This window comes from Rhipicephalus sanguineus, chromosome 4 (genome assembly GCF_013339695.2).
Source record: "Rhipicephalus sanguineus isolate Rsan-2018 chromosome 4, BIME_Rsan_1.4, whole genome shotgun sequence".
Taxonomy (NCBI): Eukaryota; Metazoa; Arthropoda; class Arachnida; order Ixodida; family Ixodidae; genus Rhipicephalus; species Rhipicephalus sanguineus.
This window is the reverse complement of record NC_051179.1, coordinates 167,459,605-167,476,503: the sequence shown is the minus strand read 5'-3', so window position 1 is coordinate 167,476,503 and position 16,899 is coordinate 167,459,605.

The window sequence follows — 16,899 nt, the reverse complement described above, 5'->3', positions numbered from 1 at the left end:
CGACGTCACTCCTCTCGAATGGGCAGACCAGCAGCGGCGAGTCGCGCGCGGCGATGGCGGAGTCTGCGCGCGCGCCGGCGCCAATATGTCTGCCGCGGCTACGACACCACTCCTCCCGAACGCGCAGACCAGCAGCGGCGAGTTGCGCGCGGCGGTGGCGGAGAGCGCGTGAGATCGCGGTGGCGGAGAGCGGTGAGCCAGCTGTGTGATATCACTGATTCTTGAGCATGCGCAGCACGGCTCATGAGGATCCACACGTAATCGGCTCCGGCTAGGCAAGTGTAGCTAACGCTACAAAACTTAGCCCATTCCCACTCCGAGAATGGCCGGGCAGTTCAATTCCATTCCTGTAATTCCTCAACGTAGGAAGGACATCTTGAACGCCCCATGAAGCCGATGTCATCAGATGCATTAAGAACGGCAAAAGTACTCAAAACAAGTTACGAAGGTCGAGGGATAGTAGCTTGGTGATGTATCTCGTGCAGTACAACCGCCCTACTAATTCCCATAGGGGCAGTTCATGTTTGAATGAATGGTGATGTTTTATTATTTTTTAGGCTTAAATGTGGTAATGCTGAAATGAGGACATAGCGTATTTTTATGCTGACAAAAGTATAGTGTTCAAGAAGACTAAGCAGTTCTGCCACGCGTCTGGAGCGGTCGTGAATATGGAGTAAACTAAAATTTGCTTGATGGGGAGCAAAACCCTCTAGATCTGCTGGTATTACTTGGAACAGTGCACCGCTCGGGCACCTTGTGCCTTTGCATCGAATACGGAACACTGGGCCGCACTGCTCGTCAGCACTCACGTTTGTAAAGCACGCCTCGCAAGCATGGATGGGGTGAGGAGAACATTCTGTGTTGGCCTGTGCGCAGGTATGCAATGTCTTCCTTGTCGCAAAGGTTATTTACGTGTGTCAGGTACTAAACTGCTCGTGAGATAAATATTAGGCTGTGCATAGAGTATTCGCCACTTTCGGGTGGGGCTATCAATGGGAACCAACGCGTAGGTCCCCAGGTACACTAACTTATGTCTCGGTTTCTCTTTTACAAATTGGCAGATCGTTCACACTTTTACACCGCGCCCACCCTTGGCTCTGACTCACTAAAGGTGGACCTCGAGAATGCGTTGTAGCCTGAGACTTCGAAAAAAGATGTGCTAAGGCCTACATGTCTAATATGAGTATGATACACAGTAGTAGCAATTAAGGATCTAGGAAAATACGTTCCTCCCCAATGCTCTCTTTGCTTTATTGTTCAATTCGAGGCTCTGACTTACTAACGTTTGAAGTTTGAAAAACAGCGCGTAGACGAAAAGGTGCTCTATTTTTGGAAAAAGACGTAATTCTATTTCCATTCCATTCCGTGCAAAATGCGCTTAATTCCATTCCAATTCCATTCCTCCAAGCGTTGTCCCCATTCCATTCCGGGGTCGCGAAAGCGTGGAATGATTCCGGAGTCATTCCAATTCCGGAGGGGTAACTCCGCAACACTGACCCTGATATAGCGTAACAAGGCGAAAGCTGAGACGTTAACAATGTGGGCACACAACGCAGGCTGCGCATATCTATCTCGCGTCACATGACCACTGGGAGCCGTGAAGGAAAAAAGAATATGTCTTTATAGGGATTCTATGTAACGATACCCCGCGCAGTCCTTGCATTTTAGTGAAGGGCTGCGACTTTCAAGAACGTTTCTCCGCTTTGGAGCTCTGTGATCGTTCTTGCGATGAAAAGTTAGAGGTATAAATATATTATATTACATTTATTACTGTGATTACAAAATAAAATTTGAGATATAAAATAATAGCGAATGCAGCTACATGGAATAATGGGAATAAACCACGGAATAGAGAGATGTTAACTATATAAGCGTCTCGTCTATTTACTTTTAGCTCCCCCTTTTCAGATAAGTCAAGTAGCCCCATATGCAAGAAGCAAGAGTAGTTCATTACTTGACCCTCAAAAAACTTCTTCAAATAGCCTACCCCAGATAAAAGAAAACGTGTTTTGTTTTTCGAGATAAAATGTGGAACAGACGTGTATGCACAGATAATGTGTTATAAACGCAAAGGGACACTAAAGAGAAACACGATTTGTGTATTATCAGAAAATTACCTTTCTAAAATTCCAAAATCCCGCTCGCCGCGACAAGACTCTTGGTAAGCGAGAGAAAGAGCAAAAAGAAAATGCGGGTAATGACGCCGCCTTGAAATTCGCGCAGCAAGCGCCGTGACGTCATAGATTCCGACGGCGTCTACTGGGGCCAATGTAGTTCCTAATAGGTAAAAATGAAGTACATTGACCTCAGAGGGGGTCATACATACATCAACATACCAAATTTCAGAAAATTTTGTAGAGCGAATGTCGCCAAAATACGACTAATACACTTTGAAATCCATGACGGGCTGCGCAGAGATTTCGGAGCGAAATTTAAAAATGGAACTTTGATATAGATTTTTTCCGCTATAAATAAACTTATAATGATGAAATTAATGACATTCGAGTTCCCAGAGTACACTTTATCAGCCTAAATTGATTCAGTCTTTCACTTTAGTGTCCCTTTAAGAATGGAGCAAAGTACAAGCCCGGCCCGACCCAAGCCCGTCACCTCAAACCCGGGCCCGGCCCTAAGCCCGGAGCTGCAGGCCCGAGCTCGACCCGGGCCCGCCGTTAAAACTACTTTACTACTACTCGGGTTTCCGGGTACTCGGGTTTTCGGGTAGGCCTGAGCCCATGCAGTGCTCTACTCCCAGCTCCGCAAGCATGTCACCATTTTGGTGTCATTCGCTGTAGGGATCACTGAAGAAGTATTCGCTTAAGACAGGGCAGTTTTGGTTTCATTTCCGTGGTGCTAGGGGAAATGTTGTGTGACGGTGTCAGTTGACACCGCCAGAGCCGAAAGGGTGAAAAGCCGTACTCCTGTCGGTGATACCGACTCCTGGGGAGCTGTTCTTGGTGTAGAACTTCGCCACTTCAGTGGTTACTTTTAGGCAGCGCCTTTCCTTATGAAAACTAATGTTTTGTGTCTAATGTGGACTTAATGCACTCGTAATATTTCATTAGGTTGTTAATCGAACTGCACAGCCTGACGTCCTTTAGCATCACGTGTACATTAGAGATCAAATGACAATATGCACTAGGATTTGTGATGAGAGATGCACGCAGATTTTCCATTGCGCTTCGAAATGTAAAAACACATCACTGAAAAAAATATATATTAAACTTTTATCACCACCACATATTCAATTTAATACTACTAATCGTAATAATTGCGGGGATCCAAAACCACGACATGATTATGAGGCACGCCTTAATGGAGGACTTTAGAAATTTCGAGCATCTGGGATTCTTTAACGCGCACCTAAATGTAACTGGATTTCTTCCTGATCTCTCTGCATTCTGGTTCTGTATTCCAGTCTATTTTTCAAACATGTTTCTTGCTCGAAGCCGATGGACTGTCTGCCGGCGTGAAATCTGAGAACGGTGAGAGTTCTATTCCGGTTGGTGCTCAGTGAATTACGGCGTCGTGGTGGGAGAGAAAATCTCACTCCAGGATGACGACGTGGTAGCATGCGGCATTAATGATGAATTTGATGATGAATTCGATGTCGTACCGATCGTGTAGAACGACTACGCGAGCTGTGCATACTGCTGCAGGATGAACAGTTTGGGCGCCAGCTGTAAGGAGAGACATCATAGAAAGTGGCGTCCTTACTTTTCCTCGTACACGGCTAAGTTTTGTGTCCATAACGGATACGGTGGCTTCAGTGTCAAACAAACACGTCTGTTACAATGGACGGGCTTCGTTGAGCGCTTTCACAGTTCGATAGCATGGCATCCCTCGCCCCGTGGACGGCGAGGACCTGTTTTTCTGGTCTCGTGCGACCGGGCGTGGCGGCATCGCTGACAGTGAGCGACGTCGGTGACATAAGCGGAGGTGGGTAATAATATGGGCGGTTGGACTGGCTGGTGACAGGTGACGAGACTCCAGGTGGCTGCATGCGATTACAGTGCCTCCCCACACAACCAGCGTAATATATGCAAAGCAGCTGGGGAGGTTGGCAGATGTGGGCCATCGGTTTGCTGGGGCGCGGATCACCCATATCGCAGGAAGCGATTGATAGGGCGGCTGCTGATATGACTGCATGGTGGGCTCCAGTTGGGGCCTTGGGAAGACGCCAGCGTATGTATCCGGCCAACCGCTTCGAAGACGGGAAGTCTAGCGGCGGCTCCAGCGTAACTGAGTGGTCCTGTCGCAGGGATTGCAGGGGGCGGACCTGGCTGCAACTTCAGCGCAACTGAGTGGCTCATTCTTGTATAACAGAAGCGCAAGAAAGACAAGGACAAGAAAGTGCCTTTCTGTTTTGCTTCAGTGGCACAGAAGCCAGAGGGTGCAGGTGATATTCAGGCATGACCTCCGCCATTTCCCGCTCCTTCGATGGACGGAGGGAAGGCAGAAGTGTGGTTGACGGCTTTTGAACATCCTGCAGGTGAGTAAGGGCCAGGAGAGAGAACAGGCGTGCAATTTCCTCGCGCATAAATGACTTCATTTCCGCAATCAACGCGGATTGGTCAGATATGGCCGACAATCCAGCGAGCTCTGCGTCGCGTGATGGAGAACAGTGGGTCATCGAACGTGTTCTGCTTGCAGCTTACGAACGGCAGGGCGACTAAACACGTCAATAATGGCGGCCTTGAAGTTGGACCAGTCGGAAAATCTCATTCGGGGTTGCTAGATCTCAAGCTTGCACACCCGCACGGTAGAATACCAAGTTTCTCAACTTGCCTGTCTCCTCCTATTATTGGGTGCGCTCACGCGCTGTTAAATTGCGAGCCAGAAGTCCACGTATGCGCCATCGGTGCCGTGAAGATAGGCGGATCGCAGAGACGAGGGACACCAGGGCATGTGTTAGGTGCGGGAAGAGGCGTTGGCTGCGAGACGTCTTCAAGCAAGGCAGATGGCAGTGCACATGAGCGAACGTCCATTAGCGTCGATGGGGGATCGAACTTGTTTTGAGGGTACAGCACTCTCCACCGTTTTTTAAAGGTGTTTACTGGACGGCGCTCGGCGACAATGCGCAATCGCGACAATTAGATGGAGCTCATGTACATGTACTTCCGAACATGTACAATATTTCAGTGGAACGCTTGCGGTTTGCGCTCAAAGCTAACGAACCTCCGATGCTTTGTGCGAGCGTACCGCTTCCCTTTTATGGTGATTTCCGAGTCCTGTGTTGCTCAACAATTTCGAATGAATGTCTACTATTTTTGAATGCCTACTTGGCATTCGAATCGACATTCCCGCTTCTGAAATTGAAGTCGTACCCACGACAGAAATGAAATCGTCTGTGCAACTACAGTGAGAATCTCCCAAATGTTTACAGTCATCGGTGTATACCTTCAACCAAATTCGCCGTTTGATGATTCTAGACTAGAAAGCTTGATAATGAAAACTTCTGCACTGCTGTGACTTCAACGCTCATAACAAAATTTGGGGTAGTTTGCGCACATGCACACATGGAGCCAAACCTGCGCAGCTTTCAGCGAAGTATTCCATTCAACATCTGAATGGTGATAGTGTTACTTACTTAAATAATCCAAGAACCACTAGTTGTATGACATATCGTTTGCATCAAGGAACACTACAATGCTATTGATGCTGTGCACTGATTTGGAAACGCGAGGTAGTGATCACTATCCAATTCTGATATTAGGTACTGATGCTCAGGCGTCACTGGAATAAAATAGACAAGATTCCGTGGCAGGGGAGCGTACACAGAAGCACTAAATAGAGGAATCACAGCCGTATCCTGGAGCGCTGAGATCATTTCTACGATTTCCTGCTGCCTGAGAGAAAGCACACGTACAACAAGCAATCACTGATATCCCAGCCAATAATAAAGAATATCAGAGACTAGTTGCGACACGAAGGCAAACGTAACGAAATGCGCTAATAACTAAAAATTTCAAGATCTCCGTGCTTGCCAGTTGTGCACTTAAGACATATCCGTCGGCACTTACCCAGCTCAAGATACAGAGATGGAGGAACTTTTGTGCAGCTCTGGAAGTCCGAAAACTGTTAGGCAAAGTCTGGCATGTAATCAAATGAATTTGCAGACAGTCCCAGCAACTTCACCCGTTCACATCGCTCTCACTTCATGAACAAATGCCACTCAAGGCTGCTGACAACGAATATTGTAGACGTCTGTCTGGAATCAGTCTTAACCAGTCTTAATTCGTTAGAATTACCAACGAATATTGTAGACGTTTCTATGGAAGAAACATCAGTCTTAACGCTAATGTACCGCGTTCGGTTATACTAGTTTTGAATACCCCTCTTTCCCTAGAGGAACTCAGGGTTGCTATCACTGATTGTATCAAAGGCTCTTCTCCAGAGAATGACGGAATTACTTATAAAGCCATCGCCCGTTTATCCCAAAACTTTCTTTTTCGGCTGCTGAAATTGTAGAATAATTCTTGGATAAATGCAGATGATCCTGCTGAATGAAAGCTGGCAAAAGTAATCCCAGTCATGAAACTAGGCAAACAGCCAACGAGCTATGCCTCTTTCAGACCTATAACTGGTTTAAGTTGCATCCAAAAACTCATGCAGAAAATGGTACACAAAAGACTAACATGGTTACTTGAAAGCAGGAAACTTTACCCCCAAGAAATCAATGAATTTAGGCAACACCTGTCAGCGATTGACAATGTTTTAGCCTTCATCTCACCAATTGAAGAAGTAATTACCCAGGGACACATATCAATTGGCATTTTCCTGGATATCAAGGCTGCATTTGCCTCTGTGTCCCACAGTGCAGTACTTGAAGCCCTGATTGCCATCAGTCTTGGAGGAAGAGTATACACATGGATTACGGACTATTTGCAAGGATGACAATGATTCATGAGCACCACAGAAGGCCATAGTGCATACTACGCTATAAAGAATGGTGTACCACAGGACACAGCGCGTAGGCCTTTATTGTTCATTCTTGTTTTTATTCATCTCAAAAAAGAGTTACCGCGTTGTGTCCACAGCACATTGTATGCAAATGATATCTGCATATGGAGCGCATAACCTTTTCGTTATGTCACTCAGCAAAGGTTACAGAAAGCGCTGCAAACACCCTCCTTTATTTGACAAGCAGAGGTATCCACCTATCTCCAGAAAAGAGCGTCGTCATGGCTTCCTCTCGGAAGAGCATGAAAAATACCTATTATTAGTCAGTAAACGCGCTCTTCCTTATGTCCGATGCCAAAGGTTTATCATTGGCAGACGCCTGTCTTGGTCACTGCAGGTGAACAAAGTTTGTGCAAGGATTTCTGCACTCTGACGAGTACTCCGCTACATGGCAGAAGCACGATGGGCTGGCGACTGCCACTCGATGACGCATTTACACAAAGCTTACGCGAACGATATTTTGCGCTACAGCCTGCCGGTGGTCAAGCGAATATCGTTGACCAGCAAAAAAATCAGAGCATATCCACGGAGTGACTGATGATGAGTGGGCGAAGCTGCGGAGGTTCATCGGTAAACCATGAATCTTCCGTGGATTCTGCCCGGTACATCATCACCGACGTGAGATCGGGCGCGTTTATACTAAAGGTTCGATGAGAGTTATGACGATTTGCAGCTCACTTTAATTTTACATGTACGCTGTGAATTTTCATTGTTTATTCACGCACAGGAGAAATCGCACACACACACACACACTACCTTGGAGGTCAAAATCCAGTGCCTATATATACGGGGTTGTCAGCGAACGGTTGTGCAGCGCGAGCGGTCGGTTTTTAGGGGCGAAGCTCCTTAAAGCGGCACCCGTTCGTCCCTCGTAGTCGTAGTGCGTATCCAGTCGTAACGCTAGTACCACATCTCGACCTCCAAGGTGGTGCCGGTGGGAGATTTTTCCTGCGCGTTGTTGAACAATAAAAAATTCGCAGCGTGCGCGTTAACTAAAAGCCAAATTCTTCTGTCTCTCATTCCCCATTAGCAGCCATTGGCATGTTCCAGCAGGAAACGTTAGTAGAGGTAGAAGTGTAAGTGTTAGCTAAAAGCCGACTTCTTCTGTCTCTCATTCCCATTAGCAGCCGTTGTTTACCTCCAAGGTAGCGCCTGGTGAGATTTCTCCTGTGCGTGATTAAACAATAAAAATTTTGTTCAAAACGCCGTTGATTGATGAAATAAACCAACGAAAGACGCCAGATGTTTTCTAAAAGCAATACGAAAGAACGCCAGATGTTTCTAAAGCAAAACGAAAAGACGCCAGCTGCTTAACGAAAGACGCCAGATGTTTTCTAAAGCAATGGTTTTCTAAACAATGAAAATTCACAGCGTACATGTAAAATTAAAGTGAGCTGCAAGTCGTCATAACTCATCGAACCTTTAGTATAAACGCGCCCAATCTCACGTCGGTGATGATGTACTGGGCAGAATTCACGGAAGGTTCACGGTTTACCGATGAACCTCCGCAGCTTCGCCCACTCATCATCATATAACACTTACACTTCTACCTCTACTAACGTTTCCTGCTGGAACATGCCAATGGCTGCTAATGGGGAATGAGAGACAGATGAATTCGGCTTTTAGTTAACGCGCACGCTGCGAATTTTTTATTGTTCAACAGCGCACAGGAGAAATCTCCCACCGGCACCACCTTGGAGGTCAAGATCTGGTACTAGCGTTAAGACTGGTTACGCACTACGACGGGGACGAACGGGTGCCGCTTTCAGAAGCTTCGCCCCTAAAAGAAGCTTTATGCCGCACGTAACAACTCTCTACGAGTAAAGCTTGGCCTACCAAAACAACCATCATGCGTCGGAATGGTAGCGGAAGCAAGACGCTTACCTCTTGACGTCCTCAATATGGAAGACGTCTTGCGCATTCCTCTCCAACACATCGCTCGAGATGGAAAACACTTCTTCGCCACACTGCTAAAACCTGCGGTAACTCGAGCTTTGGACAAGCAGTCCGAGAAATAGCTGCCCCCATTCCTGCATGGATGCGTCAACTCATGCCCTTGAGTTTTCCACCTTGGATGACTAAAAACAAGCACGTCAGCTCAATGGTATGCGATAAAGGAAGCCATTGTTTACAGCGACAACCTCGCTGACGATGGGTTGTAACGGATTCGAAAGCAGCCCAACAGAGCATGAGCAACATGAACGCCACTCGTCAACAACCACCGGTGACGCGAGACATCGGTCACATCCACCACATAACCACTGTGTCAGGTCCCACTGTCATGTTTCAGCGGATTCCCGGACACTGCGGCATATAAGGGATATAAGGGAAAAATCGCGTCTAGCTGCACGTAGATGTATGTATTTAAGGAAAATTCGGCGAATGTACTTCGCTAAATTATATGCATCACCAATAGCAGAGAAGTACGCCCACCGAGAGACCTCTGTCGCCGCTGCTCAAGATCTAAGTACCTGTCTCCCCTGTCTCCTCGACTAAGCCTCAACGCAGGATTAACCAATAGCTACATGTACCGCCTTGGTATGACCACTGACCCATACTGTGATAACTGTGGTGCTTCGGAAAGAATGGAACTTATTTTATTACCAGGCCTACAGAGGAGAAAGGACATGCCTCCAAAGTAGATATGCTGCACTTCCCAAGCGCCGCTAGATCTCGGGAAAGTACTAGGACTTACGTCCTCTTTCTCGGCAACGTCAGCTTTTAAAATTTCTGCTCAGATTCCTCGAACATTAGCCAAGCTGATTCTGTAACGTAACTTACATCAGCACGATTACGTTGTGACATGTACATACCACGATCATAATATCTTCTTGTTTTTTTCCCCTTCTCGTTTGTTGCCCTCCTCCTCCTAGGGCCTCTCAGTCCGCCATCCTCTCCCCTTTACAGAGTAGCATGTAGGCGCCTTTACATACGCCAGCAGAATTTTCTGTTTTCATTAAAGAGACCTTTCTCTCTTTCTCATACATTAATATACAATACACAGTCAATTACCCCCGTCAAGACATAGTTCACTTTCGTATCATACCGATTCCTATGACGGAGCGATCAGTCATGTTTGTGTGTATGTGTGTATTCACTATATATATATTCATACGTTTGTTTCTTCGCTTTCGTTTTCTTTGCACCATCGTGCCGATGCTTTTTTTTTCAGAGGGAAACACTGCCACTCACTCTTCTTTATGATTTTGGTGTGATCGGGTTTCACCCACAAAAACTCTCAGCACCGCTCAGCGCTTGAAAACCTTCCCGAGTGTTTAAGTGTGTTCAGTGAAGATAACGCGCAGCACGTGAATATTCAAGTTTCTGCGGAAGCTTACGCGCGCACAAGCAATAACGCTGGAATTTTTGATGATTCATCAATTAAAGACGACGTAATCCGAAACCTGTCAAAGTACACCCGGCTGACGGTTGTGATCGCCGCTATCACTGTACACCTTGTCTTGCTTGAAGATTGATATCTCATTTTCTGAGTACTATTTCGCTAAGTGAAGCGTTTCATATTTACCGGCTGCGTTTTCTTTCTTCATCGACACACTCACGTGACAATATCATCTAGCTGTAATTGGTTCGTAGCCTGTCGGGGGTGCGTCATGTTTCCTCTTTGCCGCAACATTGTGTGCAGCACTCGACTACAACTGATTCGTCGTTTTCCATACAATGAAACCGATATAAAAAACGAGCAGTTATGTATTATTGGTATATTACTAAAAGCACTCTAATGACGCGTTCTCGATAGTTTTTTTTGTATTATTAAAAGGCAGTGCGCACAATTTTGCGTATGTGCAGCTGCACTGCAACATGCTTATGATTATCTTACCTCTATGGAGGTATAATGAGGCCCCATTGTGTATATCATTGCGTAAACAATGAATGTAACAGAGATTCAATTATTGTCCCGTTGTGCGTCATCACTGTAAAAAAATGGCTCGTCTAATCTCATTTTCCTTATACTGTCTTTCAATTATTGTTTTTTTTTAAAGAGAATGGCACCGTTGGAATCGTTGCACATTATCAGTTCAGTGCCGCTCTCACTGTAACAATTGAGTTATTTTCAGCTTTTCGGAGCGAAAACAGGTAAACATGTTTTATGTGTACCGGGGAATAGTTCAGAAGAGGAACGCCTAAAAAGGTCGTTCAACTTTGTTTCATTTTGTCTGTAGGATTTTCTCGATAACATTTTTTATCTTACATGTGGTAGCCCCATGTCAACAGCCCAAGCGACATTGCTATTGTAACTTGAAACGGGCATCGTGGATCACTGCCGTTAGGCTAATTAGCTGGCGTTGCTTTGCCATATTTTGATGACGCGGAGAGCTGGCAATAAAAAAAGCCGTTCACGTTGGTAGTGTTCGTAAAACTTTTGAAGGTATGCGTTGATGCTCTTGTCTATTTTTGCACCGATCGACGCTTCTATAATAGAAATTTTATGTTTCGTGCTCTATACATCACATTACGGAGGACAAATACCCGAATGGATAACATTGCCTTTAGGCTAATGACACCAAAGCGGCGCATAAAAGGACAGGTATCGACGACACCTTCTCGTAGTCCATCAGGGAGAGACGCTTGGTAAGTCCCGATCAGATTGTTTCATTCGAGCATTGTGTTATCCGTCTTTTGTTGACATACGTCTCATCCTTATACATTTTATATTGTATATTCATTACCTCGTTGCACTCTTCCGAGAACTATACACCATTTATCCATTCCCATTTTCCTAAAACATACCCACCCGGTATACGGCGCCTTATCTTCGATATTACAACCTGTACCCTGGCACTAACATTACGATTATTACATTTCAGTCTCATTAACTGTAATATCTTTGGCCACATTCCGCTAGATTACAGGGTTCACATTCGGTGCTCACATTACAGGGTGCACATTTGGCGTGAAAATATCAGAGAGGCACTATTGCATTAATCACTGAATAAATTAAAGAAACACAGTTGTGTGATAACTTAAGCCTACAGTACAAACATTGAGGACTGAGAAACTCTTAGTTAGACTTAAAATGTCAATGTTATTTCCTCCAACTATAGAAATAATGCTGACAAAGGCTTTTCTGAAAGCTGACTTAGATAATACCACAAGGCTCGGAGCGTCAAAAAATATGGCAGAATACCCGCTGGAATACCCATTCGTAGTCCAGCCACAACCTTTCGTTGATCTGACGCTCATTCATTCGAGTGCATTGCTTCAGTTGCTCTCAAAAAAAAAGTATTGATTTTTATATAACGCCTCTCTTTCAGCAGAATCAGTTTAATCTGTATTAGGACAAGGCGTGTGGCAGTGGATTCCGGGTGCCATGGCGGGACGTATCGCTACATTCCTAATGATTTTTGCTGTGCTGTATTATGGTGAGCTTCAACTGATTTTGATCGACCGTCTCTGATAGTATAGCTAGCCATCGAATTACACAGGCCGAATCCAGGCGGCGACGGTTGCATTTTCGATGGAGGTGAAACTGTTTGAGGCCCGTGTACTTAGCTTTAGGTGGATGTTAAAGAACCCCAGGTGGTCGAAATTTCCGGAGCACTCCACTACGGTGCCTCTCATAATGATATCATGGTTCTGGGACGTTAAAACCGACATGTTATTATTAATCATTACACAGGCTTGCAGAAGCCAATTTTATATCACGCCTTTCGGTAGGCACCTCACTTTTAATAACAGAGAGCTGAGCTAGTTGGTAAGTGTTCATTGTAAAAAGACAGGGCGTGTATACACGTACACAAGAAAGAAGTCAGGACACCACAAACGCCGACTAACAACTGAAGAGACGCACACCGGCGGAAAAGAAGGAAGACACGAAAACTGCAACGGTCTAACCTATCTATCCGGCACGCGTGGCGGTCTACGTGGAATATAACTGTTGAGGCATTTGATTCGATCTTTATGCCTTCTATGACCATGCCTTTATGCCTTTTATGCCCTTGCGTCGATTAACTTGCATAAAGATGAAAGTAGCTTGAAGAAACCGCCTATGCATGCGTGATGTTGGTGCAACGTCAATTTTGGTTGCGGCGTTGGCTATCTAATTTTACACGAAAACAATAAGCACTACATACGTACTCCTGCGACACAGATTAACGTCTTTGGTTCCAGTGTCGGCTCCGGTTTTATAACAGTCTAATAATTATTGCATTTTCGTTCCCATGATTCAGCAAACTATATTGAAGCATTGCTCGACCCTGGAGGAATACATTAAGGAAAGTTACATTTGATATACACATGATTGCACCATAAAGTGGAGTTAGTTTTGATAATACTGACGTATACACTCCGACGTGATGCTGACGTTAGGTCGCACCATAAGTACTACTTTAAACACCAGTGTTGTCGATGTGCCTAGTAATCCCATCAAACCGATTCCCACAACGCGTGACATCTGCTGAATATTTATTCCATGTGTGAGTCTAGATTCCTCGCTAGCCCACAATACCGCCTACACCGGTGCCTCATGTTCTGCCATACGGGCCCCTTAACATGATAGACTATTCTAAAGTCTATTCTCGTCGTCCCCAAGTTGATATATAAGACTATAAATCGGTTGAGGCGCATACCCGCATTCCACGGGACATAGTATTGCGGTATGCACTGCAGACACGACTGAATAGCGCAAAAAGCAACAGACAAGGTAGAGATGGCAAACATGACGGAGCGCAAACTACAACTGAGCATTTATTCACAGAAAAACACGAAAACACAAGCTGCGCAGCAGATTGCGCAATATGCAAAATATCACTCAAATACGCCCTCCAAAACGTCAGTAATTTAACACTTTCCATGTTTACGCAACCCACACGTGCCGTTAGTGACGTATTGGGGGGGGGGGGGGGCGTGTTTGCGATATTTTACGTGTTGCGCGACCACCTGCGCTGCTTGTGTTTTCGTGTTTTTCTGTGAATAAATGCTCAGTTGAAGTTTGCGCTCCATCCTGTTTGTCGTCTCTACCTTCTCGGTTGTTCTTTTGCGCTATTTAGTCATGTCTGCAGTTAATACGCGCCGACTAGCTCCACTCACGTCTCTAATTATGCGGTATGCACGACACGTGACTAGGGAAAGGGGTTTTATGATGTACGCGGCAATGATGTCACGTTATTCACGTCATAACCAACTAATCGTGTTTTCCATGCGCTCACGTCCTTCTGTGCCAACTGTGTCATATACCAAGTTAAGGAGATGACCACTAGAGCGCATAGATAGATAGATAGATAGATAGATAGATAGATAGATAGATAGATAGATAGATAGATAGATAGATAGATAGATAGATAGATAGATAGATAGATAGATAGATAGATAGATAGATAGATAGATAGATAGATAGATAGATAGATAGATAGATAGAAATGGTCGAAGTGCCTTTGATTCGCTAAGAAGTGCTTCTTTAAAGTAATGGGCTTATCGTTAGAAGATGGAAGACAGCAGAGTGGACCAGACGGCCGACAGAGGGACTCGATATTGTAGTTGGCCTAAAGTGATAGGAATGGACCCTGGTTGGTTACCAAGCGCGTTGGACAGACAATGGTGGTCTGTTAGACAATGGAATAAATGCCAGGATACAGGGAAAGCATCCGAGGTCGGAAGCAACATATGGGCGGTGAATAAACGAAGCAGTGTCCTGAAATAAAACAGCATTAGGTAACAAAAGAGCAGTTCACTCTTTAGTGGTCATAGAATGGGCCGGTAATCATCATGATGGAGTACTGACGAACTTAGTTGACAAGATCATTGTCTTTGCAGGTATCATGGTTGTTTCAGCTGATGAACAGGCTGCGGCACGAGCAAGTTTTGCGCCTGAAAATGCTGCTAATGAAGAAGCTAGAATCGATTCGCAGACGATCAAAGGTATACTTGGTCGACGCCTACAATGACCGTCAAGCTATTGCCTACACAGAAAGAGACACGAAAAATGCCATTTTTTACCCCATTACTATTACCTTGATCAGGTAAATGTGTTTACGTGAGCAACGAGAAATAAAATGGGCATGGTGGTGCTATAGATGACCTTATATAGTTTTATTGTGCCTCTTGCGGATAGCTTCAAATTTTGAAGTTCGTTGTTCGCAAGCTATATTTATTATATTTTAGTGCTATAACGCACGACACTCAGTCAGTAGAACATCTGTGGAACGGAATCAGAACGGAATCGGGCAAACTCGAGTTCACTCGTAGCGCGAGTGAGGCGTTCAACTTCCTTCACGGGATGCCCATCGGCCCGGCGACATCGCTTGCTTTAAACTATATCAGTTCAGCACTGGCCGCTGTAAGGTGATTCCAGTGTTGTGCGACAAAATAAGCAACACGCTGCGCCAATTCAATGTGGCGACCGTGTTCGCGCCCGAAAAGAAAAGAAACTCCTTATGCAGCCACCACTCGCAGATGGGCGCCTCACTCAAGTCGAGGCTTAGGGCAGCAGCTGACGACACGTTCTCATCCGAAGGGCAGCCGATAGGAAATCGAAACATCCCAGGGAAAAGAATGCCACCGAGACCGCCACACGTTACGACACCAGAACAAACGCGAAGCCCGCGCCATTACAGGACGAAAAAAAAAGAACCGTCATTGACTTGTAGTGGACGAAAGTGGCCTTTGGCGGGCACATATTGCCAACATGAATCGCGAAATGGCCAAAGCCGTAGTTGTCCAGAATTGGGTGCACCATTGCACTTTAAACAACTTGAATTTCAGTTTTAGATTGTAACGCGATGGTCGACTTCAGGTAGTAAAAATATGAAGAAAAACTCCCGTCACATTCGAGCAATAACCGAATCTTGCCCTTCGGCTCGCAAACTCTCGAGAGGGAAATATCGTGTAGGTATCGCACTATTCCACAGCCGATGCGTCCCGACGGTGCACTTGGTCAAAATGACGCCGCTCCGTTCTTTGAGCCGCGTCCACGCTGACCATCTGCGTTCCATATACGGTCTGCGTCTCGAGGGCTGCACCACTATAGTCAGTGACAGCCTAAGAATACAATAAGCTCCGCCCAAGAGGCCGAATTGCTCATATTGATACGGGGTTGTATGGGTATATAAAATATGTATTTACAGAGAGGAAATAGTAAAAGAGTCAAGATGACTGACCGCCACACTCGCGCGCCAGTCAGGCTGTTCTGCCCTTCGTCTTCCTTCACTTCCTCTCCGTAACAGTACACCCGGGCGTTGTAGCGCCGTCTCGGCGCAGGTCCGGCGATGAATTGCGAAAGAAGTAGGGCTTCATCCGCGAAACATGCGCAATGTCAACAGGTGGCGTACTTACGAATCGAAGTGCAACGGCGCAATCTCGTAATTCACGTCGCTAACTTGACGCAAGACTTGGTAGGGTCCTGTGTAGCGGGACAGGAGTTTCTCGGAGAGCCCTACACGGCGACATGATGACCAAAGGAGCACGCAATCACCTGCGGCAAACCTCATATTACGATGCCGGTGGTCATAACGGGCTTTCTGCATCTCCTGCGACGTGGCGAGACGAGATCGGGCGACTTGACGAGCCATGTGAGCCCGGTCAATAGCGTCGTGAGCGTACATGGTAACAGATGGCGCGGAAGGTAAGACGGTGTCAAACGGCAATATGGGGTGGCGGCAATACAAAAAATAAAAGGTGAAAATCCCGTGGAGTCATGTCTAGAGGAATTATATGCAAAAGTCACATAGGCCAACGTGGCATCCCAGTCGCGATGATCTTGAGAGACGTACATGGAAAGCATCTCTGTGAGTGTGCGGTTAAGACGTTCAGTAAGTCCATTAGTCTGTGGATGGTAGGCGGTAGACAGCTTGTGCTCTGTGGCACAAGATCTAAGTAGGTCGTCGACAACTCTGGACAAGAAAGAGCGGCCGCGGTCCGTCAGCAGCTGTCGGGGTGCACCGTGGAAGAGGATGACGTCGTGAAGAAGAAAATCCGCGACAT